This window comes from Callospermophilus lateralis, chromosome 11 (genome assembly GCF_048772815.1).
Source record: "Callospermophilus lateralis isolate mCalLat2 chromosome 11, mCalLat2.hap1, whole genome shotgun sequence".
NCBI classification, from domain to species: Eukaryota; Metazoa; Chordata; class Mammalia; order Rodentia; family Sciuridae; genus Callospermophilus; species Callospermophilus lateralis.
The window spans coordinates 59,172,615-59,199,242 of record NC_135315.1 but is presented as its reverse complement, the minus strand read 5'-3'; the positions used below and the strand labels follow the sequence as shown (position 1 = coordinate 59,199,242).

Genomic DNA, 26,628 nt, shown 5'->3' with positions numbered 1-26,628 from the left:
TAACTCTTGCCTATACAGAAATTGTAGTAGCGACTAAAAACTTTGTATATGAGGCAAGTACTTCTGTACAATGCAACAAATAATTATAGACAAATTAATATCCAGAAGAAAGGTTATTGGGTCAGTTCAAGTTCCAAGAAATAATTCTTAGTTATTTGTGAGATGTTCAAGAACCCTTGGGATAAGAAAAGTTGCAGCTGCCCATGTGTGTTGCAATTTAAGAAGTGTATTGCTCCATGTGTTTGGTCAGACTGTCATGGTTAGATAGACCTAGTTCTTCAAGGCTGAGACAGAATTTAACCAGCTAGTTTCTGTAGTGGAATGATTAATGAGCATTATCATTTTTTTTTCCCTTTTTTTGTTGGTTGGTTGATTTGGTTTAGGCTGTTTCTGTTTTTGTGTTATGATACTAGGGATCAAAACCAGGGCTTCACACTTTCTGGGCAAGCACTTTTACTGAGCTAAATCCCCAGCCCTCTAGTAATTAAAATACTAGTTTTAATTAAAATACTAGATATGTTCCCAGAATTGATTGTGTTGATGGTTGCATAACTCTGAAGATACCGAAGGGGGGGGTGATTTTAAGCTGTAAATGGATAAATTGTATGATATAAGGATTATATTATTACATTTAAATAAAACTATTATTTTAAAAATATACAGTACAAAAATATAGCAAGTTAAAAAAGGATTATCTCCCTTTATTCTTTTGCCATCCACTTTGCTCCTCAGAGGTCCACTATTAACTATTTGATGTGTTGTATTCCATTTACCCTATACTTTACAAATATATATTTACATACAAATACAAATTATATTATTTATGGAATATCTGTGTCACAATTTATTTATTAGGAGCATTAATAAAAGTGTTCAAGGGACTTCTAGAAGAATCATTAACCATTATGAAATAAATAATCCCCACTGCTACTTATCCTAGAGTTATACATAGAGTAAAAACAGTTCAGTTATAATTGGTGTCCTCAGTACCCTGGACTTATGCTATTGGGGCTATTCTGGTGGATGCTGATTTTGGAAACCCCTCTTCATTCATTTGTCTGCCCATAGTGTTTCAGTACCTCAGACAGATCAGCTGCTCTGAGATAACTGCCTCTCTTTGAAATACCTCATCTGGAATACCCCCACAAAGAATTTTGTGTTTGCCACACAACCTCTATTTTAAATGAAGCCACTCATCACAAACATACCCTAATATTACTTAAAAGCTGTGAACAGATAGGCTCAGTTTTATAATGTTTCAGGTCAACTTCTATAATAGTGCTTCTTAGAGTCTCTCTAAGAAGGTAAGGAAGGACCTTTGTAAGCAATCAGCCAACCAGCTCAGAGTAGTGGCATTCTTTATTCTTCCCTGTATGAAAGGAGAAGTGACACTGAGGTAACATTTTTGAGAATACCCCTAAGGAATAAAAAGAACAGTATTACCTTGAGAGTAATAGGTATGTTAGGAAACTTGAGTTTTTATTTCTAGCTAAAAAAAAAAAAAAAAAAAAAAAAAAAAAAAAATTCTTGCATGACCTTGAATAAATAACGAAAGTAGTTTTTTAAAAAAAATGAGTAACATGTATGCAATAATGAAGGTAGGGATGATAATCAGGTCATCCTCATAAATGGGTTGAAGACGATGCAAAAGGACAGGAAGTAAGTAAGTTCTGATCATGTGGTGATTTGGACAGGTAATTTAGGGCTGGAGCCTCAGGTGTTATTGTGCTGACTATATAGGCACTCAAGTCTGCCCAAAGTGGAGTTTTAGTCACTAAAAGCTAAATGGAATCAAGAATAAAGGGAACTTTCGTAGAAACAGGTGGAGTTAACAAGCCCAGCAAGTAAAGGAGATTTTTCTGGATTTGGGATGCCAGGAATTCCTCCCCAGGCCCTTAAGGGCATCACAGACACTATTCTCTTTTGTTTTTCTGGTACCAGGGATTGAACTCAGGGCATTCAACTTCTGACACATGACACACATCCCCAGCCCTTTTTTGTATTTCATTTAGAGACAGGGTGTCGCTGAGTTGCTTCCTTGCCATTAAGAAGAATCAGAGTCCTAAGAATTTTGTTGGGAGCCATTCCAACACTGGGTAGCTAGCTTCTCTGTGTTCATCATGGGGAATGGGAATTAGAGTCCCTTCATCAGAGAGGATTCTTCTCATCCTAAAGAGAAGTAAGTAGGCACACTGGAACATACACTAAGATATAAAGAATCCAGATAGTTTAGTTGATCTGGCTATTGTGTCTCTTTCTAGAATACTTTAAGTGCTATTAAATATGATCTTATTCCTTTCTAGAATAAGACTGGAATTCTTCCATTACTTCATTGATTGTGCCAGATAATATTGGCCAACTGAAATCATGACTTTGTATCTACAAAATTTTTTTAATATTTATTTTTTATTTGTAGTTGGACATAATACCTTTATTTTATTTATTTATTTATTTATATCTGGTGCTGAAGATCGAACCCAGGAACTCACATGTGGTAGGCAAACACTCTACCACTGAGCCACAACCCAGCCCCTGTATCTACAAATTAAGGTAGTACCCACATCATAGGCTTCTTGTTGACTGAATCAAGAACTTTAAGTACCTGGGATACTAACAAACAAGTGTAGCTATTCAATCTTTTTTTTTTCTTTTTTTCCCCCCTGGGGGATGGTGAAAAACAAATCACAAATCTCCTTGATCTCAGAATTCATCAAATAGCACCGTCCCAGAAATTCCTTTTAATTATTATTGGAACTAGTCAGTAACAGACAAGAGTTTCTTTGGCCTTAACCTGAATTTGTGTTTCCTAATTTGGCAAGTAGTCTTTCTCTGACTGCTAAGACTCCATACTTCACTGACAACCAGCCCAGAGGGTGGATTAGTCACAAGTACAGACGATTAGTCATAGTACTGGAGGATTCACAGTCTCTCCTGATGGAGGCAGGTTCTGCTCTGCTCTGCTCTGCTCAGCTGTAGAGCAAATGTGTGTGTGAGTGGGGTGCGGGGCAGATTCCTTTTTTTTTTTTTTTTTTTTTTTGTCTTTTTTTGATGACTGGGGATTAAACCCAGGGACACTTATCCATAAAGCCACATCCCCAGCCCTTTTTTGTTGTTGTTGTTCTACTTAGTTGTACATGACACCAGAATGCATTTCAATTCGTCATACACAAATGGAGCGCAACATTTCAATTTTCTGATTGTACATAATATAGAGATGCACAATTTATGCGATCATACATATACCTAGGGTAATGATGTCCATCTCATTCCACCATCTTTCCTAACCCATAACCCCTCCCAACCCTCCCCTTTGCCCAATCTAAAGTTCCTCTATTCTTCCCATGCCCACCCCCCCATCATAGATCATAATCCACAAATCAGAGAAAACCTTTAGCTTTTTAGGATTGGCTTACTTCACGTAGCATAATATTTTTCAATTCCATCCAAATGCCATGATTTTATTTTCTTTTAATGCTGAGTAATAGTCCATTGTGTATATATACCACAGTTTCTTTATCCATTCATCTATTGATGGGCATCTAGGTTGGTTCCACAGTTTAGCTGTTGTGAATTCAGCTGCTGTCAACATTGGTGTGGCTGTGTCACTATAGTATGCTGATTGTAAGTCCTTTGAATGTAAACTGAGGAATGGGATAACTGGGTCAAATGTTGGTTCCATTCCAAGTTTTCTGAAGAATCTCCACGCTGCTTTCCAAAGTGATTGCACCAATTTGCAGTCTCACCAGCAATGTATGAGTGTACCTTTTTCCCCATATCCTCTCTAACACTTATTATTGTTTGTATTCTTGATAACTACCATTCTGACTGAGGTGAGATGAAATCTTAGAGTAGTTTTGATTTGCATTTCTCTAATTATTAAAGATGTTAAACTTTATATATATTTGTTGATCGCTTGTATATCTTCTTCTGAGAAGTGTCTGTTTAGTTCTTTAACCCCTTCCTTGATTGGGTTGTTTGGGGTTTTTTTGTTTTTGTTTTTTTTTAATTTTAGTGTTAAGTTTTTTGAGTTCTTTATATATCTTGAAGATTAGTGCTCTGTCTGATGTATGTGTGGTAAAAATTTGCTCCCATATTGTAGGCTCTCTCTTCACCTCAATGATTGTTTCTTTTGCTGAGAAGAAGCTTTTTAGTTTGAATCCATCCCATTTATTGATTCTTGATTTTATTTCTTATGCTTTAGGAGTCTTGTTAAGGAAGTAGGGGCCTAATCTGACATGATGAAGATTTGGGTCTACTGTTTCTTCTATTAGGTGCATGGGAGATCTTTTCATCTTCTAAAGTCTTCCGAAGTCTTTTTCAATTTCTTTAGTGTTCTATAGTTTTCATTGTAGAGGTCTTTCACCTCTTTTGTTAGATTGATTCCCAAGTATTTTATATATATATATATATATATATATATATATATATTTTTTTTTTTTTAGAGAGAGAATTTTTTTTTTAATAGAGAGGGGAGAGAGAGAGAGAGAGAGAGAGAGAGAGAGAGAGAGAGAATTTTAATATTTTTTATTTTTTAGTTATCGGCGGACACAATATCTTTGTTTGTATGTGGTGCTGAAGATCGAACCCGGCCGCACGCATGCCAGGCGAGCGCGCTACCACTTGAGCCACATCCCCAGCCCCGTATTTTATATTTTTTGAGGATTTAAAAAAAAATTTTAATTGTTATTAGACTCAGTTCCTTTATTTTATTTATTTTTATGTGGTGCTGAGGATCGAACTCAGTGCCTGGTATGTGCCAGGCGAGCACTCTACCACTAAGCCAGAACCCCAGCCCCTAATTTCTCTTTCAGTGGATTCATCACTTATGTACAGAAATGCATTTGATTTATGGGTATTTATTTTATATCCTGCTACTTTGCTGAATTCATTTATTAGTTCTAGAAGTTTTCTGGCAGGATTTTTTTTTTTTTTTTTTTTTTTTTTAGTTATCGGCAGGCACAACACCTTTGTTTGTATGTAGTGCTGAGGATCGAACCCGGGCCGCACGCATTCCAGGCGAGCGTGCTACCGCTTGAGCCACATCCCCAGCCCTTCTGGCAGGATTTTTTGGATCTTTAAATATAAAATCATGTCACAGCAAATAGTGATATGAGTTCTTCTTTTCCTGTGCATATCCCTTTAATTTCTTCGGTCTGTCTGATTGCTCTAACTAGAATTTCAAGGACTATGTTGAATAGAAGTGGTGAAAGAGGGCATTCCTGTCTTGTTCCAGATTTTAGAGGGAATGCTTCCAATTTTTCTCCATTTAGAAGGATGTTGGCTTTGGGCTTGGCATATATAGCTTTTACAATGTTGATATATGATCCTACTATTCCTAGTTTTCTAGTGTTTTGAACATGAAGAGATGCTGTATTTTATTGAATGCTTTTTCAGCATCTATTGATCATACATAAAGACAAAATTTTTGTCTTTAAGTCTACCGATGTGATTTATTACATGTATTGATTTCTGTACGTTGAACCAACCTTGCATCCCTGAGATGAACCCCACTTGGTCATGGTGCACTATCTTTTAAATATGTTTTTATATGTAATTGGCCATGATTTTATTGATAATTTTTGCATCTATATTCATCAGGGATATTGGTCTGAAGTTTTCTTTCTTTGAGGGTCTTGTAGAACTCAGCTATGTATCCATCTGGTCCCAGGCTTTTCTTGGTTGGTAGGCTTTTGATGGTGCCTTCTATTTCCTTTCTTGAAATTGATCAGTTTAAATTATGTATGTCTTCCTGATTCGTTTGGGTGGATCATGTTTCTAGAAATTTGTCGGTGTCATCAAGATTTTGTATTTTGTTGGAGTATAAATTTTCAAAATATTTCCTAATCATTTTCTGTATTTCAATAGTGTCCATCATGATATTTCCTTTTTATTCTTTTAATGAATGAGCCCAGTGCAATGAACTTTCCCCTTAGTACTGCCTTCATAGTGTTGCAGAGATTTTGATTTGTTGTATCAGTGTTCTCATTTACCTCTAATAATTTTTTTATCTCCTCCCTGATGTCTTCTGCTATCCATTGCTCATTCAGTATCATATTATTTAGTCTCCAGTAGCTTCTATTTTTTACCATTGATTTTTAATTTCATTTCATGTATAATCTGATAGAATACAGGGTAGTATCTTTATTTTTTTTGTATTTGCTGAGAGTTGCTTTGTGACATAATATATGGTCTTTTTTATAAAAGAATCCATGTGCTGCTGAGAAGAAGGCATATTTGCTCAACAATGGATGGAATCTCTATGTCTGTTAATTCTAACAGATTGTATTATTGAGTTCTGTAGTTTCTTTGTTTAGTTTTTGTTTGGAAGATCTATCCAGTGGTGAAAGAGTATGTTAAAGTCACCCAGTATTATTGTGTTCTGATCTATTTGCTTCTCGAAATTGAGAATAGTTTGTATGCTCCATTGTTTAGGTCATAGATATTTATGATTGTTACGTATAGTTTCCTTAAGCAGTATAAAATTTCCTTCTTTATCTCTTCTAACTTTTGTTTGATGTTCACTTTATCTGATATTAGGATGGAAACCCCTGCTTGTTTACATGGCCCATATGAATAATATATTTTTTCCCATCCTTTCATCTTCAGTCTGTGTATGTGTTTTCCTATGAGGTGATTCTCTTGAAGGCAGCATATTGTTGGATTTTTTTAATCCAATCAGCCAATCTATATTTTTAATTGATAACTTTAAGCCATTAATATTCAGGATTATTATTGAGACATGGTTTGTATTCCCAGTCATTTTGGTTTAGTTTTGGTTTTTAACTTGACTTGGTTTCTCCTTTGATTGGATTTTCCTTCAGTGTAGTTCTTCCCTTTGCTGATTTTCATTTCCTCCTCATTATAAATTCTTTTAATTTTTGTTTATCATAGAAGATTTTTATTTGATCATCAAGACTGAAACTTACTTTTGATGGACATAAGATTCTTGGTTGGCATCCATTTTCTTTCAGAGCTTGGTATATGTTGTTTCAGGATCTCTTGGCCTTGATGGTCTAGGTTAAGAAATCTTCTGAGGTCCGAATTAGTTTCCCCCATATGTAATCTGAAACTTTTCTCTTGCGGCTTTTAAAATTCTATCCTTATTCTGTATGCTAGGCATTTTCATTATGCCTTGGTGTGGCTCTGTTGTAATTTTATACATTTGGTGTCCTGAAGCCTCTTGTATTTAATTTTTTAATTCATTCTTCATGTTTGGGAAATTTTCTGATATTATTTCATTGAAGAGATTATACATTCTTTTGGTTGTTTATCTCTGTGCCTTCCTCTATCCTGATAATTCTTTGATTTGGTCTTTTCATATTGTCCCATAATTCTTGGAGGTTCTGTTGTTCATGGTTTCTCATCATCTTCACTGTGTAGTCAACTTGTTTTCAAGATTATATATTTTTTCTTCATTGCCTGAGGTTCTGTCTTCCAAGGGATCTATTAATGCTTTCTATTGAATTTTTTATTTGGTTTATTGTTTCCTTCATTTCAAGGATTTCTGTTTGTTTGTTTTTGTTGGGTTTTGTTTGTTTGTTTGTTTGTTTGTTTTTTGTTTGTTTTCAGAGTCTCTATTTCTTGAAGTAATCTTTAGCTACCAGTATTTTGTCTTTATCTCTTTGTTGGGGAGGTCAATTGTTGCCTGTATTTGATCTCTTAAAAAATTCATTCTTTGCTTCGTAGGTCATTCTAATTATGTACATCCTGAACTCCTTCTCTGACATTTCATCTACTGTGCTGTCAATGGAATCTATTATTTTATTAGCTTGGTTTCTGGGCACTTTCTTCCCTTGTTTCTTCATGTTGTCCATGTGTCTTCCTCTTTAGCAGCATGGTTTCAAGGTATTATAGTTTCTACCTTGTAATCTTGTAGTGTCCCTGCAGGTTACCAGTACCTTGCCTGAAGGAACTGGATGATGCTCTTGTAGGTTCTGGCTGTTTTCACTAAATGGAAGCTGGCTGAGAAAGCCATCCCATGCATTGGTAGATGGGACCACAGCACTGTTGCTCTCCTCCTTCTATGCAGCGGTCATCAGCTACCCAGCCCTTTTTTTTTTTTTTTTTGTTTAGTTGTAGGTGAACACAATATCTTTATTTCATTTTTATGTGGTATTGAGGTTTGAACCCTGCTTCACATGTGCTAGGCAAGCACTCAACCACTAAGCCACAACCCCAGTCCTCCCTAGCCCTTTTTACTTTTTATTTTGATACAGGGTCTTACTAAGTAGCTAAGTAGACATAAGTAAACTTAAGTAGACATAAACTCTCCATTGGACTTATTTCCTGTACAGATTATTAGTTCTCATCTGTTTTGTAACTGGAATAGGTTATGAATAATTGTTCAGTTTAACAAAGCATCTTTCCATCAATAGTTCTACAGGCTGAGGAGCTTAGGGCCTTGCTAAATTGCTGAGGCTGGCTTAGAAGTTGCAATTCTCCTGCCTCATCCTCTTGAGCTGCTGGGATTATAGGCATACTCCCCTACACCCAGCCAAAAAGCAGATTCTTTTTTTTTTAATATCTTTATTTTGTTTATTTATTTTTATGTGGTGCTGAGGATCGAATCCAGGGCCTCACATGTGCTAGGCAAATGCTCTACCGTTGAGCCACAATCCCAGCCCCCAAAAAGCAGATTCTTGATCCCCTTAGATTGAAGATGGTAGTAGAGCCTAGGTACCTTTGTTTTTTTAAAGGCCCAAGTAACTCTGACCTCACTCACTTCTTACAAAATCACAAAAGTAACTCACAGTTCTTGGTCCTTGATTCTTGTTTCTTGGATGGGACTCCTGTTGTGTTCCATGACTAAACACTCAGGGTCACTCCTGGTGAACTTGGCTACACAAAATAATCATACAGAGACAGAAAAATACCTTTTTCTTTGGGTCCGGTGACAGCTCCTCTGACTTTAGGGGTCCATGGAAAGAGAGAAGCACATGCTGAACCCTTTTATTGGGAAGAAGCCATTCAAATGAGGCAAGGGGGAGGATTACAAAGGAATAGGTGAGTGTAGCTCAACGCCCCTAGGTGATACCTATACTTGAAGACCCACCTTGCTATCTGAGCTGAGACAATGCCCAAGTCACCACAAAATGTAGTGATTGGTCAGAGCCTCTGCTTCAGGACTGGAAGCCATGGTCATTCAGAGCGGCTCCCTTGGCTATCACTCCCATCTCACCCATCTCATCTTCCTCCTGCTTAATAGGAGAATGAAGTTTCACAAAACTACACTGCAAATTTAGTTTGTGTCATCATTTTCTCATCATCTAATTCAATGTCTTCTTTAACTTTGGAAATCACATTTTTTTCAGAAGAAAGCTTTGCATCCATAATGTAAGGCATAGGTACATTTTTCATCAGTCTTGGCTTAGGTGAAGGAGAATCTAAATGTCTTTCATTACTCCTGTAATGAGACACTTCTCAAAGAAATGTCTGTGAAGCAGAATTGTGATAAGGGGACAGTGACATTGTAGACATTTTTAATCCCTCAGCCTCCTGGTGGGGCTGCAATGGCATACTTCAGGAGTAGAAGTCAGGACAGGGACTATTCCAGATACCAGGTCCAGAGACATGCACAGAGGCAAAAAAGTGCAGGGGATTCAAGCTTCTAGTGGTCCAAAGAGGCAGGAAGGGCAGGAGGATTGGAGCCAGAAGACAGGTTTGGGGTTTGGTGAGTGGGCTGTACAGAAAAGGAGTGATGGGCTGGGGATATAGCTCAGTTGGTAGAGTGTTTGCCTTGCATGCACAAGGCCCTGGGTTCAAGCCCCAGCACCACCACCATAAAAAAAAGAAAAAAGAAAAAATTAACCTGAAAATGGGCTGGAGTTGTGGCTCAGTGGGCTGGCATGTGTGAGGCACTGGATTCAATTCAGTTCTCAGCACCGCATATAAATTAAAAAAAAAAAAAAAAAAAAGAAAGAAAGAAAAAGAAACGGAGTGATGTTCTAAGCATTGCCAAAGCACTTAGTTTGCTCATCCAGTCCCCTGAGCTTCTAGTACAGTAAGCCAAGAATTTTTTTGTTTTTGTTTTTTAAATAATGAGTCATTACATCTTCCAAATATTCAACCAAGAGTATCTTAATCTTGCATTTCATTCATCAGTCTTTACAAAGTTACACAGCCAAATCTGTGTCCTAACAAGAGTTTTCCTCAGCACTAATTTATACTTTTAATCAGATGCCAACCTCAATATCATTCTCCATCTTTTTGCTACAACATATTTAATACCCACTCTAGTTTTCAGTACTTGGCCTATGTTCTTATTTTGCAGGTGGTTTCCTGGATTGATCTTCTGTGATCCCAAAATAGTTTCATGTTATTAAGTAGAACCTGGGAAGGTTTTATTCATTTTTTTTCCATTAGATTATTATCAGCTTTCTGCCCTCAAGCATGCAAGATGTTACCCACGTAAACTTAAGTAGACATAAACTCTCCATTGGACTTATTTCTTGTACAGATTATTAGTTCTCATCCTTTTTGTAACTGGGATAGGTTATGAATAATTGTTCAGTTTAACAAAGCACCTTTCCTTCAATAGTTCTACAGGCTGAGGATATAGTTTAGTAATGGAGCATATTTAATATGCACCAAACCCTGAGTTCGTTCCCTAGCACCCTAAAAATAAGAAGAAAGAAGAAAAAATAAATTCTTAACAGCTCCCAAAGAAGTCAGAGAATATATATTTATATTCTTTTTTTTTAATTTTTAAAATAGTTTTTGGTGCCAGAGATCTATCCCAGCGTCTTGTGCATGCTGAGCACATGTCTACAGCTGAGCTATACCCCAAGTTCCTATATTCCTATTTGCTTATTTATTTTTTGGTGCCAGGGATTGAATTCAGAGATGCTTAATCACTGAGCCACGTCCCCACCCTTTTTTGTTTTTCATTTTGAGAGTAGGCCTTGCTAAATTGCCTAGAGACTTGCTAAATTTCTGAGGCTGGCTTTGAACTTGTGATCTTCCTTCCTCCCCAAGCTGTTGGGATTATAGGCATGTACCACCATGCATGGCTGTATTTCTCTTTTAAATGAAGTTCATTAAAATTAATTAGCCTAGAGGGCTGAGGCTATAGCTCAGTGGTAAAGGGCTTGCCTCACATGCATGAGGCACTGAGTTCGATGCTCAGCACCACATAAAAATAAATATACTGTGTGTTCATCTACAACTAAAAAATACACATAAAAATATTTTTAAAAAATTAATTAGCCTAGGGCTGGAGTTGTGGCTCTTGGAAGCACACTTGTGTGGCATGTATGAAGCCCTGGGTTCAATTCTCAGCACTGGATATAAATAAATAAATACAATTTTAAAAGATCCACTTACAACTAAAACATATTTTTTAAAGTTATTAACCTAGAATACACAAGACTCTTGAGTTTCATCCCCACATAGCACCACAAATTAATAAATAAATATTAAATTAATTTGACTATAAGGCATTTCAGAAAATTTCATTGTGTCTCCAAAAGCTACACTTAAAAATAGATTTGGGCCAGGCGTGGTAGCATTACTTTTCTGTAGCAACAGGGTGTAGGATATTGCTTCACTCCACCTTGTGTGACAGCAGGCAGCCATATCTGTGCTCTGATCATCAATCCTATGTTCATAAAATATGAGTGGTATATTAGATTATCTCTTAAGGGCTTTTTTACAAGAAAAACTTAATGAGGGCTGGGGATGTGGCTCAAGCGGTAGTGCGCTCGCCTGGCATGCGTGCAACCCGGGTTCAATCCTCAGCACCACATACAAACAAAGATGTTGTGTCCGCCGAAAACTAAAAAATAAATATTAAAAAAAATTTAAAACAAAGGTTAAGAAAAAAAAATTTATATATATATATAAAAAGATGCAAGATACACTTAAAAAAAATGATTCAACAAACAATAATTGCCCTGCTAAAAGGTAAGTACCTTAAACAGGATTAAAGATAAATTTTAAGATGCCCAATTAAATTTCAATTTCTAATAAATAATTTATTTTTAATAGTAAGTATGTCTCAATTTTTTCATGGGACATATTTATTTAGAATAGTCATGATTTACCTGAAATTCAAATATGAACTGGCATCTGGTATTGACAACCCTCACCCCCAAAACCATTACCTTTTATCTCATTTTTTGAAAATCAGTTTCTCTACTTACTACTGTGAGTTTGCTTGTCTTCACCTGTCTTTTATCCTTACCCTGAAACAACTTGTGAATGTTAAATTGCTGCTTACTCTGTTGCTTTACCTGTGAAAAAAATTCTCAGAATTCAGAGCGGATAGTTACCAATGATCTGTTTCCTAGAACTGGCTGCCAAGACTGCACCCAGACATCTGTTATTTATAGCTGCATTACTGGCATTTCATCAATAATCCTGACCTTTACTCCATAATTTCTTACACCCAGAGCATGCTTTAGTGGAAATTTTCACTTGCCTCTATTTGTTTTTATTTCATTGTTTTAGGTTCTTTCTATATCTGTTGATTCAAGATTCTTTTATTAAAAATAAGCATAGAGGGACTGGGGTAGTGGCTCAGTGGTAGAGTGCTTGCCTAGCATGTGTGAGGCATTGGGTTCAATTCTCAGCACCACATATAAATAAATAAAGTCCATTGACAACTAAGAAAATATTTTTAAAAATAATAATAAGTACTTGGGCTGGGGTTGTAGCTCAGACGTAGAATGCTTGCCTCACACGTGTTGAGGCCCTGGGTTCGATCCTCAGCATCATGTAAAAATAAATAAATAAAAATAAAGATATTGTACCCATCTACAACTGAAAAAAATTAAAAAAAAATAATAAGTATAATTCCAGCACCACATTTTCAGAGAAAGAAAAATGAAAACTTCTGTTTAACCCTCCCCATTATCGCCCTACTTCTCTTTCTTCCTTTATAATCCAGTTTTATCTATACACAGGTCTTCTCGTCCTCATTTTCCCAGTGCAGTAAAACCCGACTTATCATGTTTCCTCCTCCCTCTGCTATTAAAGCTTCTCTTTGCCATGGTTGCTGGTCATTTCCTGGTTGTCATATCTGTGGGTACTTTGCAGTTCCAATCTTATTGACCTCACAGCAGCTGTGGTCAATGTTGACCTCTGCCCCACCTCTGGAAACTACTCTTGACTTCTAGAACAGAATATAGCTCTAGTTCCTCTACTCTTTCCTTACTTTTCCAGGCACTTGGTATCAGTTATTGTCAGCCACACTATTTCATCTCTTTGGGCCTTACCTACCAAAGGTTTTACCTCAAGTCTTTTTTTCATTTTCTGCACTTTCCTTTAATCTATGTTCTCAATGTTCAGTACATACCCTGCACTTGCAACTGGGGCTATGTACAAAACACCAGTGCCCCCATGGAGCCAGGTTTGCATGGAAGTCAGGAGGAAACAGGATCCTGAGAAGACATGAGATGTTCTTTTGTTTCAGTTTCCTTCAATCCATTTGTTCATTCATTTAGTCCTCATTAAGACTCATTTTTGGGGGCTAGTGATGTGGCTCAAGCGGTGGCGCGCTCACTTGGCATGCGTGCGGCCCAGGTTCAATCCTCAGCGCCACATACCAACAAAGATGTTGTATCCACCGATAACTAAAAAATAAATATTAAAATTCTCTCTCTCTCTCTCTCTTTAAAAAAAAAAAAAGACTCATTTTTTGAGCTTACATTATATCTCAAAAAACAGGTCCTAGGAGTACAAGATGACAAGTAAATTCTTGCCTTCTGGGAGCTTATAGTCTAGTTAAAGCCAACAAACTCATGATATGAGGACACAGGACTATTCCAAAGGCCAGCAGAAATGGGGTTACCTGTAATCTGAGCTTTGATGGACAAATAGGAATTAGCCAGATGGGTTCCATGTAGAGTATGTTCTTTCAGATGGCTGAGGTACACATGCCTGAGGGAATATAGGAGATGAAGTGAGACAGGTAGAGGGATACCAGGTCTCAAAGATTTTGTGTTGGATTAAGGTTACAGAATTGAAACATTTTATTAAAACTATAAAAAGAGCCAAGCACAGTGATGCAGACCTATAATCCCAGTAATTTAGGATGCTGAGGCAGGAAGATTGCAAGTTCAAGTCCAGCCTAGGCAACTTAGATCTTATGTCAAAATTTTAAAAAGTGGGGACAGGGCTGCAAATGTAGAACGCTCAGTGGTAGAACATTCCTGAGTTCCATCCCCTAGTACCACAAACACAGTCCCTCTCTCTCTTTCTGTACTAGTGGGGAGAGTAACTGATGGGGAGAGTACTGAGTGATAAAGTGTTTGCCTAGCATGCTCAAGATTCTGGATTAAGTTCCCAACCCAGCAAAAGAGAAAAAATTTGTAAGGAGCTATGTAAGAAATATGTTAAATCAAGAAATGACTTGATCTGATTTGTATTTTATAAAGATCTCTCAGAGAACATTGTAATAAGTGGTTTGAGTTAGGGGGTCCAGACTTTTTGTGTGTGGCAGGTAGTACTGGGATTGAATACAGGAGCATTCTGCCTCTGAGCTATATGCCCAGCCCTTTTATTTTATTTTGAGACAGGTCTTACTTAGTTGCTGGGATCACAGGCACTGTCCTGCCACATGTTTTAAATGCCCATTCTATCAGTATTAGGGCCTTTCTATAGGCATAAGATAGGACGAGCATCAAAAGACTGTCTTCCAGATGATAAGATCTTTTGCTTACAAGGCCAGTGAGACCACTTAGGATAGTCTCAGGCTCAGCATTATTCTTGAACAAAATATTATCTAATTTAAATTCTCATTTGTGGGCTGGGGATGTGGCTCAAGGGGTAGCGCGCTTGCCTGGCATGCGTGTGGCCCGGGTTCGATCCTCAGCACCACATACAAACAAAGATGCTATGTCCACCGACAACTAAAAAATAAATATTAAAAAAAAAAAAGAGGTAATGTGTGAAAAAAAATAAAATAAAAATAAATTCACATTTGTTTTATTTTACTTTTCTTCACAAAAGGAGACTTAAACATTTTATTAATTTCTTCCTGCTACACCTAAATTCAATTCCCATTGTACCTCTCTTCCTTCATATTATCACGTCTCAGACAGATGTGTATTCCAGAGGTGTGGGAACTTCAACAGCACAAGCCAGTGAGTCAGTTGTGAGATTTTAGTAGTGTTAGGATAAGGTGAGTGAATTGGAGTAGTGCCTATTTCCAAGGAGATCCAGTCAAGTCAGTAACAATTACAGCAAGTGTTTTTAGCTAATGAGAGGGTCAAAGTTAGGCAAGTATTCCTATTGTAATTCTGGGTTAACCTTCTTTGGAGAAAAACCATAGCCAGCATCTAGGACAGGAAACTAGTCAAAAGTCACTAGAATTTAACATGTGATCTTGCCAGATTTTACTAATGCCTTGACCAACAGGGCTGTCTTAATTCTCAGTAGAGGAAAGGACAAGCAAATCAAGGCAGAAGCTCAAGAACAAAGACTTGGTAAACCATAGGAGTTATTGAGGGAAAGACTGGAACTTGATGCCCACACATTCATTGTGGTACTCATTTTGAAGTATGCCTTCACATTGGTAATTCTAGGATTGGCTTCTACCTAATGTGCCTGCATGGATCCATATTAACTCTATGCCTAAGAGAAAGAGGCTTAGGATCCTAATGAAACTGGAGAAGAAAAGAGTTGATAAATGTATCCTAGCCTTTATTGTCTAGAAAACATAAGCTGGCATTCAACCCACAATATTTAATTGATATATGGATCTTTTTGTTTCTTCTAACATCTTTCTCTTCATTTTTAGCTTATATATAGTATTGGATCCTTTTTTATAATTTTTTAATAAACTTTTTTTAGGTGCCGAGTAAAATTGAGCAGAAAGTGCAGAAATTTCCCACAAGCTCCTGGTCCCCACACAAACACACAGCTCTTCCATTATTAACATCCCCAACCAGAGTGCTACATAGTTTATATTAGGGTGTACTGTTGATATATGTATGTATGTATGTATGTATGTATGTATGTATGTATTGGTGCTAGGAATTAAAGCCAAGGCTTTGCAGGATGCTAAGTATGCATTCTACCGCTGAATTACACTCCAAAGCTGAACTCTAGATAGATAGATAGGAAGGAAAGAAGGAAGAAAGGAAGAAAGAGAAGCAAAACAAAACTCAAATACTTTCAGAATACTCTTGTGTCCTCACATGTAAAAATGCAAGGCCAGGCACATACACACATACACACACACACACACACACACACACAGCAAGTACTAAAATCACTTTAAGTTGTCAATGAAATTGATCATAGAATTTTTATTATTATCTAAAGTGAAATTTCTATAAGAATTCATGGACCCCTGAGAATTTAGCCACAGACTATCAGGTATTTGTTGATCCCAGCTGGAAAACATTACTATGAACCATACTTCATTTTGAACTCATTTTTACAAAGCTTATTTTTTACACACTTTTAAATGCTAGTTCTACGAACATTATATATTACCTAAGAAAATCTTAAGTATTTTTTTATATATTTATTTTTTAGTTGTAGGTGGACACACAACCTTTATTTCATTTTTTTAATGTGGTGCTGAGGATTGAATCCAGTGCCTCATGTGTACTAGGCGAGTACGCAACCACTGAGCCACAACCCCAGACTGTTAAATATTTTTTAACTGCTCTGAAAGAACATCAACTGCCTAATTTTCCAAGAGGTTAATTTACAAAAAAAGCCATCCTGTCCCTGAGAATATATATATGAATTTGCTGTCTACAAAGCCAGATTTAACATATCTATTAAGAACAAATTAAATAATAAAAAAAGTTAAAAAGCTTGATTTAACATTTGTAAAACTGACTTCTGACCAGCATTACAAAGAATTAGTCACACAGAATCAGTCCAATTGGAAAAGATTTTGAAATGACTTGGATTTTATTCGTTCATTCATTCATTCATTCATTCATGTATTAGGGATTGAACCCAAGGCACTTTACCACTGAACTACATCCTCATCCCTTTTTGTTATATTTTGAGACAGGTCTCACAAAGTGACCCAAGCTGTATTTGAACTTGTGATCCACCTGCCTCAGACACCTAAGTCACTGGAATTATAGGGATGAGTCACCAAACCCTACTGAAGTGACTTGGATTCTTTCTTGTATATTTTCCCTATAAATCTCTAGCCCTGTAAATGTGAATATTTTCTGCAGCAGTGTTTAATGCTTAGTTCTTTGTATCTAAGAAACATTAGTCTTAGAAGGGTTTGTATGCCAATATTGGCTAATTTTTATTGAAAAAGGAAGAAGACAAAGGTTCCCATGATAGAATTTTCTAGGGGAAATATTGGTCTAGGTCTAGCACAGAAGCAAGAGTAAACCAGCCAAAGTAAGCTAGATCAATGAAAACCTTTAGGTCATACTCCTCAGAAATTTTGGTATTGTCCTAGAGGGAGGAACAGGTATCCATTGGGGTCACTGCTTAAATGGGGTTAATAATAAGCAGGTCAAGACTGTAACTCACCATGGAGGTGAGCCTCCCTATATGGAGATCACCGCTCTTTCAAGATTCATCTTGTAATACTATCTGACCATCAGCAGACAGGGTCTTCCTGGGAAATGGCACGCATCTCAGCTTCCCCTCAGCCTTTCTGGCTCAAAGTCCCTGAAAGCCCTCCATTGTTCCAAGTGCCAGGGAAGTGCCTTAGGGTCTCTAGGCTTAGTTTTGTCCTTAGTCCCCATAGCCAGGGTCTCAGAGAGAAAGTGCAGGAAGGAGGTAGAAAAAAAGCATATTGTTGTTCTTTACAACTTTAGGAAAGCCCAAGTTTTGGGCTGGAGTTGTGGCTCAGTGGTACAGCACTTCCCAGCATGTATGAGACCCTGGGTTCAATTCTCAGCACTGCATATAAGTGAGTAAAATAAAGGCTCATCAGCAATTAAAAATACATATTAAAAAAAAAAAAAGAAAGAAAAGAAAAAAGCCCAAGTTTTAAGAGAGAGATGGCACAACAGAATGATGAATTAGAGATTATAACTGGTCTAGGGTTTGTTTGTTTGTTTCCTCACGAAATGGCTGATACTACTAGAGAAGATATTTATTTCTACATAGACTAACTACCCATACCTTGGGTAGGGAAAAGGGAACTGTTTTATCTTTTATCCTTGAAAAGGGAACTGTTTTATCTCCCAAACATACTGAATCAGTGTTGGTTTCATACAAGAGCCTTAGACTGACTTTAAGGCCAACAGTACTTAGGTTGTTGACAGAGTCCCTTGTAACTCTTAAATTCTCTCGCTAATGAATCAACACTATTACATAGGAAAAAGGCATTCTTTCTCAAACTACCACTCTTTTTAAAAACAACCTTAAGGAATGCAGAATGCCCGTTAAGTTGGTGAATGAATCAGTGCAAAATGCAGCACAAATATTAACTTTCTGTTAATATAACAAAATACCTAAGATAATCAACTTATAAGCAGGAAAGGTTTATTTTGACTCATAGTTTTTATGAGGTTTTTAAAACTCATAGGTTTTAGTTCATCCCTACCTGGCCCAATTGCCTTTGAAGCTGTGAGGAGGCAACACTTCATGGCAGAAAGCAAGTAGTGAAGCAAGATATTCTCCTCATGCCTGGGAAGCCAAAGAGAGAAAGAAGAGGAGACCAATGCCCACATTCCCCTTCAAGAGGGCATGCCTCTAATAACCTAGGGCCTCCCACAAGGTCCCAACTCTTTTTGGGGGGGATGGAGTACAGGGATTGAACCCAGGGTCACTTAACCACTGAGCCATATCCCCAGCCCTTTTTATTTTTTGATACAGGGCCTCACTCAAATGTTGAGGCTGGCTTTGAACTTGCAATCCTCCTGTTAATCTCTGGATTACAAGGGTGCACCACCATGTCTGGCTAGGCCCCATCTCTGAAAGCTTCCACACCTCCACATAGCACCAAGCTGAGGGAGGACTAAGCCTTTAACTCATGGCCTTGGGGAGACAGTTAAAATCCAAACCATAGCAAATGCATTTGCAAGAAGCTGGGGAAATTGTTCAAACTGGTCATAGGACTCAACCCCCATTATGGGTCCAGCAACCAGTAATAAAAAAAAATAATGCCTACTTCAAAAGATATTTCTGGGGCTGAGGTTGTGGCTCAGCAGTAGAGTACTTGCCTAGCACGTGGGAGGCCCTGGGTTCAATCTTCAGCACCATGTAAAAATAAATAAATAAATAAATAAAAGATATTTCTGAGGAACAAAATCTCATTCAAGATGCCATTGTTCATAGAAGAGATGTTAATCTATATTAAGCAATTGGACAATGTGAAGTTTTTTTTTTAAAAATATTTACTTAGTTGTAGAGAAACACACAGTATCTTTATTTATTTTTATGTGGTGCTAAGGATCGAACCCAGTACCTCACATATGCAAGGCAAGAGCTTTACCACTGAGCTACAGCTACAGCCCCAAATGTGAAGATTTTGTAAACATTTTTTAATCACTGATTAAACATAAACTCTGGGCCTGGGGTTGTGGCTTGGTGGTAGAGCACTTGCCTAGCATGTATGAGGCACTGGGTTCCACCCTCAGCCCATAAAAATAAATAAATAAAATGTGTCTATCTACAACTAAAAATATTTTGTTTAAAAATCATGAGCTCTTATTGAATTGTTAAGGAGTTTATGGTTATTAGTATTTTTTTTAAATACTGGAGGTTGAACCCAAGGCCTTATACATACTAGACAAGCACTGCCATTGAGCTACATTCTAAGCCTTTGTGATTATTTATGCTATTGGATTCAAGTAAGAATACACTTCAGCTCAGTCAAAATCCACTGACCAAGCTTAAAGCCTTATCTTAGAGTTCACCTCATGGTCTATGAGGGTTGCCTCCATACTCACAGATCAGTCACAGCTTCTGAGTCACTCTTTAACACTTCAGAAACCCTCCACAGTTCAGGCACCACTCCATTGAGCCCCATACTCCCCTTCCTCAGAGACACTAGAATTTTTTACAGGGTAGGAATATATCCTTCATCTGACTTATGAACTGAGATGCCCACCAGAACATTGCTCATGGGAGCTGCTTTTATAAACTGTTAGGCCCTTTGCTCATCATGGCTTGGTCACCAGCACCCAGCCTAGCTCTTGGCATGCTGCTGGTGTTTGGTAAATGTTTATGTATTACCCAGAGCCAGTCAGACGGGCAATCTCCAACTGTTCCCTCTCAGTCTCCTTTGCTGGCTTCCCTTTTGCTGACTTTTTCTTTGTAGATTTTTAAAAGCCTTCTTCTAGGAAATTTTTATTTCTCACATGTGTGCTGCTAGCACTGTCTCCCTCCCTGCAGTCCCACTGGCAGATACCTCAGGCCCTCCTGCTCAGCCTTCCTCCCTTACTTCTCTTCTCTAGATAGGCAGAATCTAATTCTGCATCACAGCTCATATTTATCTTCATCTTCATATTCCCACCATCTTAATTGAGGCACTCATCATGTCCTGTAAGGACTTCTGTGGAGACTTTTTCCCATTCATATTTCCCCAGGATATATACCTTTCTAAACCAGAGATTAAATTTTGACAAAGCTTTAAAATCTCCCTGTTGTGTTCAATCACTTAAGCAGAATATTGAAGGTGTTTTATGGCCTGGCTCTACTCCATCTCATTTTGTTAGTGTATGTTCTTTTAGATGGCAGAGGGACATGCCTGAGGGAATATAGGAGATGAATAGGCCTGTCTATTGTTGATGGACCACCTTTTTGTGAGTTCTCAGACCCCATTGCTCATTTCATTCCCTTGCATTAAATGAAATGAGCTTCTACTCTCAGAAATCAGTCCCACAGGCTGGGCACAATGGCTTAGGCCTGTAATTCCAGCAGCTCTGGAGGCTGAGGCAGGAAAATCATGAGTTCAAAGACAGCCTCAGCTGTTTTTTTTTGTTTGTTTGTTTGTTTCTCTTAGAGAGACCCAAAGCAACTTAATGAGACCCTGTCTCAAAATAAAATTTAAAAAAGGATTAGAGACATGGCTCAGTGGTTAAGCACCCCTGGGTTCAATCCCTGGTACCAAAAAAAAAAAAGCCCTACCCTACAGCTAACATTTACAGGACACTTGCTAGGTATACATCTCAGGTCTGAGTGTTTTCCAAATATTACCTTATTTAAAATCCTCATAGCAATCAGATGAAGCAGGAAGAGCTAACCCAAAGAAAATAAATAGCTTTTTGCTTTACAGCCACAAATTGCCTTGGTTTTTTTTTTGTTTGTTTGTTTGTTATTTTGTTTGTTTGTTTGTTTTTACCTATATCTCCTATTGTCCTGTCTCTGTTATTTTGCCCCTTTCAAGCGGCTTTATTCTCTACCAAACTATTGATTCTTTGCTTCCATCTTCAAACATCCCCAAGATTATAGAAACTCCCTCCCCAGACTGCCACCTTTCCTAGCCTGCTATTGTGTTGGCTTCCATTCTGTTTCTTCCTTTCTTAACATTCTCAAACTTCTTGAAAGCACTGCTTGGCTTCTCACCACCCGTTGACCCATCCTCATAATTTAGCTTCTGCCAACCCCCATTCTCCTAACACTGCTTCACAGTGTTCCTCAAGGGGAAGATCCAATAGCCTTTTCTTAATACTCATCTTCCTCAACCTGTTAGCAGCTTTGATTCTCTTGACTGCTCTGCTCCCTCCTTTAATCTCTCTCATGACTTCCTTCTTTTCCACACTGTCTTTGTTGTCTTGTCATTGAACCTGTCCATCCTCCCCTGTTTCTACTCAAGAGCTTTTCAAGCTAGAGTTCTTGCATACTTGATGCAATGCTTGGGTAGTTTCTCTGTGGCCCCACTTTTTTTTGTTTGTTTTGTTTTGTTTGGGTGCTGGGGCACTCAACCACTGAGCCACATCCACAGTCCTATTTTGTATTTTACTTAGAGACTGGGTCTCACTGAGTTGCTTAGCACCTTGCTAAATTGCTGAGGCTGGCTTTGAACTTGCTATCCTCCTGCCACCACCTCCCAAGCTGCTGATATATCAGGCATGCACAATCATGCCCAGCCTGTGGTCCCATTTTTTTTATGAGAATTTTGCATGTGCTGTTTTAATTTTGATTATCTTCAGATGAGTTCTCTGGAACTAAGAGCTGCCAAAGATAGCTTTGGGATGCACATGGGCAAAAGAATTAGAAAAGCCTTAAAATAGTGAAATCCAAGGGCAAACAAACCAAACAACCAAAAAAGGAGTATAAGAAAGTCAGCCAAATTGCTTATTTACCTATTATGACTCTTCAGATTGTTTTACCAAATAATCACTAGATAGTGACAGCATTTGACTTTAAAAAGGATGCAAGGTTTTTTGTTTGTTTATTTGTTTTGTAGTGCTGGGTATCAACCCTTACTCACTCTAGGCAAGTGCTTTACCACTGAGCTACACCCCCGTGAAACAGTTATCCATACTGTAGAACCTTTTATCTTCCTTCTCTGAACCTTCACAGCATATTAAAGCATCATTTCTACTTAAAGCTTCACTGCAGTTCTCTCATTCTTCCAGTGAGTGCGTAGCAACCAGAATGTCTAGTGCCTAAAGAATGAGGCAGAAATTTTAGGCAATACAAGATTTAGAGATGAATCAAAGGTTAAGCTCCTGCCCCTTTCTTCTCTATTCTAACTAATATGACAGAGATTGGTGGCAGTAACTGGGCCAAGATGCTGTGGAACCTGCTGGGTCTTCCTCAGATTGCCCAGAGGACTATCAGCACTGCTCCACATAGGCACTTTTTTTTTTTCCAAACATTTATTGCTTCTTTTTCTTTTTAATTTTTTAAACATTTATTTTTTAGTTTAAGTGCATACAATACCTTTATTTTATTTTTATGTGCTGAGGATTGAACCCAGTGTCTCATGCATGCTAGGCAAGTGCTCTACCTCTGAGCCACAACCCCAGCTCCTGTATAGAACCACCATGATTTTTACAGTTGGCAGAATAGCATATGCCATGTTGGCCATAGTTTTGTTTTCCAAAGAGCAGGATTGACTTTAGTCATCTCAGAAATCATTTGGTCCAATTTCATGCAACTCTCTATGAACCCATAATTGGATAAATAACTGAACTCTTCTTTTGGGATCAATATTTATTGACTTGTACTGCCACCAATAAAGCAGTCTTTACCATAAGGAAAAAAAAAAGTATGACACAGTCTTTTCCTCTGAAGATCTTTTTCCCTGTTTCTTATGTCCAAGAATACTTGGAAACCCATTGCTACCACCAGTCTCCATGGGAAGTGAGGGGAGAGAGGAAAATGGGTTCAGATTTAGGCATCTGCCTCTTAAACCATCCAATTGAGGCACATCAGGGCAAACAAAACTCTGAACCTCTTTGAAGTAGATTCATTGAATAGATTTTTTTCTGTTTTTAAAAAACAGACACATTCAACAGTTTTTCTTTTTTCCTTTTCCTTTTTTTTTTTTTTTTGGTACTGGGGATTAAACCCAGGAAATCTGCCAATGAGCCACTTCCCAGGCTTTTTTATTTTACATTTTGAGACAGGGTTTGCTAATTTGCTGAAGCTTGTATGGAATTTGCAATCCTCCTGCCATATCCTTGTGAATTGCTGGGAGTACAGACATGTACCACCATTTCTGGCAAATTGGCAGGGTTTTTTTTTTTTTTTTAATTAATTTTTTTAGTTGTAGTTGGACACAATACCTCCATTTCATTTATTCATTTTTATGTGGTGCTGAGGATTGAACGCAGCGCTTTGTACTGCTAGGTGAGCCACAATTCCAGCCCCAAATTGGCAGTTTTTGAAGAAACATTTCTCATAAAAATTCACGAGCTTTGTTGTAGTGATTTGAAGTGCATCTTTCTAAGAAAGATGTGCACAGGTAACTGATTTTGATACGGTACCTAATATTCATGATTTGCTAATCTCTGGTATCCTGTGAGAAAGGAAAAAATCTATCTTATGATTTGGTTTGGGGACTTGAAGTCTTAACGTGGACCAGGGTCTCTTGGGACATTTGGTTAATGTCAAGGTTCCAAAACTGCTTGAGGATGAGGCCCTTATCAGAGCAGACCTTGTAAAAGTGGATTTTGTGGGAGGGAGAGTACCGGGGATTGAATTCAGGGGCACTTGACCACTGAGCCACATCCCAGCCCTATTTTGTACTTTATAAAGAGATAGAGTCTCACTGAGTTGCTTTGCGTCTCACTTTTACCGAGGCTGGCTTTGAACTCTTGATCCTCCTACCTCAGCCTCCTGAGCCACTGAAGTTACAGGATGTGACATTGTACCAGGCTAAAAGTGGATTTATTTTTATATCAATCTTTTTATCTTCTCCCTTCTCCTACCATTTCTTTACCCCAACCTCCACCCCTGTTTTTCTCTGTCTTAGGCTAGCCCTTGGTGACATAGAGAAATCCTCAAAGTTGCTGGCCCCTCTTTTTTTTTCAATCTTTTTTTTAATTTGTTTTAATTAGATACATATGACAGTACAATGATCTTGACATATCCTACATTTGAATCAGATGGGGTATAATTTCTCATTTTTCTAAGAGTACGGGTTGCAGAATCACATTGGTCATGCAGTCACGTATATACATACAGCAATAATAAAGTCTATTTTATTCTGCTGCCCTTCCTTTCCCCCTCCCCCTCCCCTCCCCTTCCCTCCCATCACTTCTCTCTACCCAATCTAATGTGACTCCGTTCTTTTTTTTTTCTTTTTCCTCACATCATCATACATGTATTCTGTATAACGATGAGTTTCTCCTTCCATCTTCCATGCAATTCCCCTTCTCCTCCCTTTCCCTCCCACCTCTCTTCCCTATCTAGAGGTAATCTTCTTCTCATGCTCTTCCTCCCTACCCCATTTTGAGTCACCCCCCTTATATCAGAGAAGACATGGGGCATTTGTTTTTTAGGGATTGGCTAACTTCACTTAGCATAATCTGCTCTAATGCCATCCATTTCCCTGCAAATGCCATGATCTTATTTTTTAATGCTGAGTAATATTTCATTTGTGTGTATATGCCACATTTTTTTTTATCCATTCATCCATTGAAGGGCATCTAGGTTGGTTCCACAGTTTGGCTATTGTGAATTGTGCTGCTTTAAACATTGTGGCTGTGTCCCTGTAGTATGCTGTTTTTAAGTCTTTTGGGTATAGTCTGAGAAGAGGAATAGCTGGGTCAAATGGTGGTTCAATTCCCAGCTTTCCAAGGAATCTCCATACTGCCTTCCAAATTGGCTGCACCAATTTGCAGTCCCACCAGCAATGTATGAGTGTACCTTCCCCACCCCACCATCCTCGCCAGCACTTGTTGTTTGACTTCATAATGGCTGCCATTCTTACTGGAGTGAGATAGTATCTTAGAATAGTTTTAATTTGCATTTCTCTGATTGCTAGAGATGGTGAGCATTTTTTCGTGTATTTGTTGATTTCATGTATTTGTATATCCTCTTCTGAGAAGTGTCTGTTCAGGTCCTTGGCCCATTTGTTGGTTGGGTTATTTGTTTTTTTGTTGTTTAACTTTTTGAGTTCTTTGTATACCCTAGAGATTAGAGCTCTATCTGATGTGTTAGGGGTAAAAATTTGTTCCCAGGATGTAGGCTCCCTATTCACCTCACATATTATTTCTCTTGCTGAGAAAAAAACTTTTTAGTTTGAATTCATCCCATGTGTTGATTCTTGGTTTTAACTCTTGTGCTATAGGTATCTTATTAAGGAATTTGGGGCTGACCCCACGTGATGGAGATTAGGGCCAACTTTTTATTCTATTAAATGCAGAGTCTCTGGTTTGATTCCTAGATCTTTGATCCATTTTGAGTTGACTTTTGTGCATGGTGAGAGAAAGGGATTCAATTTTATTTTGTTGCATATGGATTTCCAGTTTTCCTAGCACCATTTGTTGAATATGCTATCCTTTCTCCATTGCATGCTTTTAGCTCCTTTGTCTAATATAAGGTAGTTGTAATTTTGTAGGTTGGTCTCTGCGTCCTCTATTCTGTACCATTGGTCTACCAGCCTGTTTTGGTGCCAGCTGGCCCCTCTTTTAAAATGTCAATCTCCAACTTTTTTTCAGCCTAGATCCAATTCCTTTGCATTCCCTGAGTTTCAGTATGCCCCAGGAATTGTGCTCCAGCAGCTATATTCTAGCAGGGCTCAAGGCCAATGTAAACAGTTGCTGCCTCCCAAAGTGGTCCTGTTACTAGCAGCCAAGACCAGGGACCCTACCTAGATCCTAGCTGGCTGGATTCAGCAGCCTCCCACCCACATAGAAATAGACAAAAGTTGGGAAAAATGAATTTTATGCAGTTTGAGCAAGCTGAGGGGCTGGCTTTGAATGAAACCTATTTTCCTTCCAATCCAATTCCAGATATTTATGGAACAGTGAGCAGTATAGCCTGTGGTCTCTTCTCCCTGCCCTCATGTCTGTCAGGCCCCAGGTAGGCTTTCATGTTCTGGGCCTGCATTAGAGTTTCATTGAACCCTACTGACCTGTGAGCCTTTGTCTGCTCTGGATGACAAAGGAAGTAATAGAGTTTAGAAATGTGCCAGAGGTGGTGGAGGAAGGGCAGCTCGGCCTTCCAGCCTGGGCTGTATAAGCCACAAGACCAAATAAGGACGAGTAAGCCGCCTCCGTCTGTATTAAAGTTCAGAGTGCAGTGTGCAAAAGTGGGACTCGGTTTTAAGAGATAAGCTATTACCCAACC

At 38.1% G+C, this 26,628-nt stretch overlaps 1 protein-coding gene and 1 non-coding gene across 11 annotated transcripts in view; both read left to right on the top strand.

Annotated features, from left to right (window-relative positions):
- The window catches only part of Pigl (phosphatidylinositol glycan anchor biosynthesis class L), a 136,000-nt gene that overhangs the window by 37,774 nt on the left and 71,598 nt on the right, over window positions 1–26,628 (top strand). The gene's annotated exons all lie outside the window — the stretch shown is intronic.
- On the top strand, window positions 9,705–9,777 carry Trnaa-ugc (transfer RNA alanine (anticodon UGC)). The gene has a single exon. It is a non-coding gene; the product is annotated as a tRNA-Ala (tRNA).